The sequence below is a fragment of the Moschus berezovskii genome, chromosome 6, assembly GCF_049115385.1.
Source record: "Moschus berezovskii isolate FMDL1 chromosome 6, NW_MosBer_1.0, whole genome shotgun sequence".
Taxonomy (NCBI): domain Eukaryota; kingdom Metazoa; phylum Chordata; class Mammalia; order Artiodactyla; family Moschidae; genus Moschus; species Moschus berezovskii.
The window spans coordinates 96,794,631-96,800,630 of NC_142465.1; the positions used below are offsets into that span (position 1 = coordinate 96,794,631).

The window sequence follows — 6,000 nt, forward strand, 5'->3', positions numbered from 1 at the left end:
TAATATTGATTTAGTCTAAATAATTATTATAAACAAATTTTTAATGTAATAATAGATTAAATTTGGAGATTTAAATAAATCTCAGAAATTATTTGGTATTGTTAGGTGAGAAACCATAGACTTATTTCAAAACTGAAAGGCATGCTAAACTTTCTTCCTTAAAAAAAGAAAGGTTAAAATATGCTATTTCATTTCACCAATGATTAATAAAAAATAAATTCTATACAATTATTTGTACACATAAATAATTGTAATGTGTCACACAGAATTATTAGTTGAAGAGCAGTGTGTATAATTTTCAAACCACCAGAAGAATCAAAATTTGATAGCATTTTCATTATGCTAATAAGGAAAATAGGAAAATTATGTATTAAGAATGAAAGCTAGAATGAGGCAAGTAAGCTCAGTGGCATTTCTAATGACAGAAGTATAGATATGTGGAATAAAAAATTATTAAAAAATAAATGTATTATCATTAAAAAGAAAAACATATTACATTTAAAATATGTAATTTTCAATTGTGTGGTTTTTGCAACAGAAACAAAAAGTAACAGAGAAAGGTTAAAAGTTTTTTCAAGTATGTTGCTCAAACACGGAAATACACAAGCAAACACAAAATGAAGCAGGATAGGAAAATAGAACATAAAGCAAAAATGAATCAAGAATATCTTGTTGCAGTTTCTAAAAACCTTAAAATAAATGTGGACATTTATGCATATATAAAATGCGTTGTGTGTATATTTTTAAAAAGGTAAATTAACATAATTCTGGGATTTTTTTAACCAACTCAATTTATTAATATTTTTCTGTGCTTAGTCTCTCAGTTGTGTCCAACTCTTTGCAACCCCATGGACTGTAGCCCGCTAGGCTCCTCCATCCTTGGGATTCTCCAGGTGAGAATACCAGAGTGGGTTGGCATGCCCTCCTGCAGGTAATCTTTCCAACCCAGGGATAGAACCCAAATCTCCTGCACCACACGCAGATTCTTTACTGTCTGAGCCACCAGGAAAGACTATTAAATCTTGTACTTATATTTTATATGATTTTCCCTTTTATCTTCCCAAGAATGAATCTTCTAATAAATAGTTAATTAATAAATTATAGCAGAAAAAAACTTTTTGGATTTAATTTCTTTATCCATTCATGATTTTTTAAATGGTGAACTATGAATAAAAAGAACATACTATAAAAATACAAAAAATACTTTGCACACACTAACAGCCAAATTTTTTAAATGAAGAAACAATTAAGAGCTTTCTCTTTCAAATCAAGAACAGGATAATTATTCCTTCTATCAAATTATTTTCGGAGTTCTATTTAATGCAATAAGATCAATGAGGATATAACTGCTAGAAAAGAGAATAATATTATTATGCATAGATTATGTGTTTATGTATGAAGACTATATTAACTCCTTAGGATATATGAGACATAATATTTCAACATGAGAAGGTTTAACATTTTAAAAATATAAATAAATTTTGGAAGAATTTGTAAATTAATTCAAAACCCCTAATTGGGAAATTGACAAGCTGATCCCATAGTACTTTTGGCACAGGTAAAGCAAAGGATAGAAAAATCATTGGTGAGATTTGAAAAATAATACACCTTTTAAAGACTCAATGATTAAAACAATGTAGAAATTAAATGGTTTTAGACTTAGGCATCAAAGAAACAGAAAGGAAAATACATGAACAAAACCTGGCATATATCAATTTTAGTTTAAGTTAGACATGAAGGAAATGTTGGGTCTCTTATTAGATGGGACAGGCACACCTGGTTAATTATTTGAATTAAAAAAAAATCTTAGCACCATTAAGTATGCATTACAATTGTAAAATAAATTCCATATGGAGTAGAGATCTATAATGTGGAATCATGAGACTCTTGTATCAGTGGTTTCAAAACTACTGTGAAGCACACATTTATTCTCTGTGACTCAGGTTTGTCATTTGTTACAAGAAGTTGTCAGAAAAAATGTCCAGATATGTTTGAGAAATGTTATTATGTTAAGGTAGTAATGCTTTTTTTTAAAAATAAAAATTTAAAATAAAATTCTTATAGACGTATATAGAGGCTTTTGTGATAGCATAGTATTGGAGTAGGGAATGGCAACACTTACAATATTCTTGCCTGGAGAAGCCCATGGACAGAGGATCCTGGCAGGCTACATACAGTTCATGGGGTCACAAAGATTCAGATATGACTGAGCACGCATAAGAGCATAGTTTACTTTTTAAAATTTCAGTAAAGGGCTAGAGTTTGCAGTACTTTTTTAAAAAAAAATTATTTTAATTGGAAGCTAATTACATTATTGTATTGGTTTTGCCATACATTGACATGAATCTCAGAATACTTTTCAAGAGTACTTTTGTTGGTCAGGACTCGGTCACAGTGGCAAAAGTCAATACAGAAGGGAATGTGATATGAACTGAGGACAGTCACAACTAAGCCTCTCTCCCCCTTGGTTCTCTCAGTATATTGGCTTCTGTGTTTTCCAAGCAAATGAACTTTTACTCCAGGATGGGGAATATGGATAGAGGCTTCCTGGAGACATGTACTTTCTGCATAGCAAATGGCATCTGGTTAAAAATTTGAAGCAGGGATTTGATTGCCCAGGCTTGGGTCCTCGTCACAGGGGTCAGAGGTAGACAGAGGATGAAGTACTAGGGTTAGTGAAGATTGAAACACAAACCTAACTTTATGTCCTGTTCACAGGAGGATTAAAACCCGGACATGGCCACACCTCTTCCAGTCACACTCATTAATATTTTCTGGAAGATAGTCCTTTAGCATATGTTCCAGGAAATGCTGAATAGGAAGAAAAATGTAATTTAATAATTACATTTGCAAACATTGATGAATGCTAACTTAGAATGTGTTAGGTATTAGTCTAAGTGCTCTACTTTTAACCCCTTTAATCCTCATACAAATATGAGCATCATGAAAGTCTTTTGAGTATGGCAGTATTATTGTCTTCATTTTAGAGGAAAGCACAAAGAATGTAAACATCTTGCAGAGTTCCTATATAAATAGAAAGTGGGAAAAATGGAATACATTTTTTTTCATAAAAAGATTATTATATTTAAATCACTACTATTCAAAATTGTGCTTTTGTAAGAAGTAACCAGAATGATACCTAAACAAAATTATCACAACAAAACAGGAAGCCAGTATGATCAGGAAAATAAATCAGATGAGGAACATATGCATGTCTTTCCAGAAATACAACAAAATAAGATCATGTTTTCTGAAAGGAATGATGAGTACAGATTGTAGTAAATATATGGATAATTCTAAACTAACAATTGGTTGTGTACATAGTAGTAATTTCTAATACAGAGATCAAAATAGATATAATTAAACACTAGTGTTAGCCACTGAGTCACGTATGACACTTTGTGACCCCATTTAATGTAGTCCGCCAGGCTCCTCTGATCATGGAATTCTCCAGGCAAAAACACTGGAGTAGATTGCCATTGCCTTCTCCAGGGGATCCTCCCGACCCAACGATCAAACCTGGGTCCCCTGCATTGCAGGCAGATTCTTTACCATCTGAGCCACCAGGGAAGATCAAAATAGATATAATTAAACACTAGACTACAAGACTATATAAATTTGGATTGGGTTATCTAAATTTTAAATGTTCCTTACAATATCCAGGAAGAAGTACAGATATAGATAACTAGGTTTTTAAAGAAAGCATGTATAACTTTTGAATATTGACCATATATTCAACTACTTTTAAAAAAACTCAAAGTCAGTATTACATAGACTAATCTTTCTGACTCTGAAGTAGTTAAATATTAGTTAAAAGAAAGATAGTTTACAAAAGAGCTCATATTTTTAACTTTAAAAACTTTTCTGAATAACTCAAGAAAAAGAATCACAGTCAAGTTGGAAGACATTTAGAAATACGAAATAAAGTTGTCAAGAAAAGAAGTATTTTGTGTAAATTTGAGAGATACATATCCTGCTTATTCTGCAGCTCTAAATAATTCTTGAAAATATTCCATCCAACAAAAAAATAAATGATAATAACTTGAAATGGAAAAGTGTGTCCTAAAAGGAATATTGCTAATGGCTATGTGTGTGCTACATTATATCTTAAGTCTCCTGCATTACTAATGGCTGATAATTGATTTATGATAGTTATAATTGATTTATGCATAAATAATTACAGTGGTTCATTTCTGCTATGATTATCTATGTATAACTTTATTAGAGCATGCATTTAAAGAAAAAGGTAATAATTGTTAGAAATACAATACTGTACTCTTCTAGATAGAAAATGACTATTGCATCAGCTCCAAGAGAATTATACCGCTTTTTTGCTTCCTTGAAGAGGACTTCCTTATGACCAAAGTATCTCAGCAATGACAGAAAAAAACCATGAAACCAGGGACTGAAGTTTCACCCTGGCAACATATGAGCTTGTTCATTCCATCTGTGAACTCACCGGATCCTTTTCTATAAGAAGCAGATGAAGCAATGTCGCTGTTTTTCCAGCTCAGTCAAGATGATCTTCTTTCCTTATGTTCATTCCACAGACCTGCTTTCTACATAGTACAAGTGGCAGGTACACATGTATGAAGTTAAGTCACATGCCATGGAAAGAGCCCCTGAGATTGAGTAAGAAAACCTTGATTCGAATCCAAACTCCATATTACTAATGACGTGTCTGTGGCATATGCGTGCTCAATCATGTCTGACTCTTTGTTACCCTGTGGACTAGAGCCTGCTGGGCTCCTCTATCTGTGAAATACTGGAGTGGGTTATCATTTCTTTCTCCAGATTAATGACATAGATAATGTTATTTATAATGTAGGCAACATGCTCTTGAACCTCTCTCTGTTATTTGATATACAATATTGCAATTAGATAATGCATTTTAACAGTATCACGTGTATATTATGATTTTTAAGTGGGATATATGGTTTCTATCATCAAACTGAAGTATCAGAAATATAATTGTTTGCCAGGTAAGAATGTGAGGGAGTGACTTGTTACTATACCCTGTTCATATCAGCCTTCAGTGAGCTACCAATACGTAGATAGAGAGACAGAACAGAGCAGGAGCCCAGCATGGAGTGACAGAGCAGAAACAAAACAGCTGCTTCCTGGAGCAGGAACTCTTGTTAATTTGGAGCCCATCTGTTAAGAATATCCACCCTTCATTAAGAGTTTCTTTACACAGTCATAATCAGCACGCAGTCTATAGACCACAGACACTGATTCAAGACACTGAAGAAAACGTGCACAAGGAAGGAATCTACCAGCAGACGTGACTGAAATTGGCTTAAGACTTTGACAGACATGAAATTGAGCAGGTAAGAGATGGAACAAAAGAGATTATATCAGTGCCTTTTATGGGGTCATTTGGAGAGAGGGAGAAAGGGAAGGAGAGAGGGAGAGAAGAGATCATCAAGTGCAGTTTTTCAGGAAAGATCTATATCTTCTGAAGAATATTTACAAACCTACTCAGAATTGAAACTCATCTACCATTTAATTTCACAGTATAATTAAAGAGCTACTTGGTTTTAACAGTACATTTGAATTCAGATATTCTCCTGTGTATTCGGTTAACTATAGAAAGTTGATTTGTTTCAGTCTCTTACCTGAAACATATATCTTCTGAAACGAAACATGATCTCATTTTTGTCCAAGAGTGAAATACACTCATACAAGCGACAACACTCCTATTTCAAGGGAGCATTATGCTTCCACTGGAAGCTTTTATTCCTGTTTGACAGGTTGAACATGTTTAGGAATCTATTTTTCATCAAACCTTGGAGGGTTATGTGGAAAAAAAAAAAAGAGTTTGCATAATGAATACAGGATTTAAGCCAAACACTTAACAATGAATTAGCTTCTCTGTGCTGAACAGAATTTGTGCCAGAAGACATTGAATGGCAATATGCAAACAAAGTACTTATTTGGAAAAAAAGTATATATGGTGAACCTCTTTCCCCTCAAAGTATTTCCCCTCATGTGATCCTG

General features: G+C 33.1%; 1 protein-coding gene across 3 annotated transcripts in view; it reads right to left on the minus strand.

Moving 5' to 3' along the window:
* The window catches only part of PIK3C2G (phosphatidylinositol-4-phosphate 3-kinase catalytic subunit type 2 gamma), a 464,511-nt gene extending 458,774 nt beyond the window's left edge, over positions 1 to 5,737 (minus strand). The window contains exons 1-2 of one of the 3 annotated variants that reach the window (XM_055394273.2): positions 4,460 to 5,115; positions 2,696 to 2,811 (exon numbers count right to left, since the gene is read on the minus strand). The gene's annotated coding sequence lies outside the window, so the exon portion shown is untranslated. Of the gene's footprint in view, positions 1 to 2,695; positions 2,812 to 4,459; positions 5,116 to 5,618 lie in introns of those variants that run through there. The other 2 variants (XM_055394272.2, XM_055394271.2) reach the window with 2 other exon arrangements.
* Positions 5,738 to 6,000: the final 263 nt, after the last annotated feature.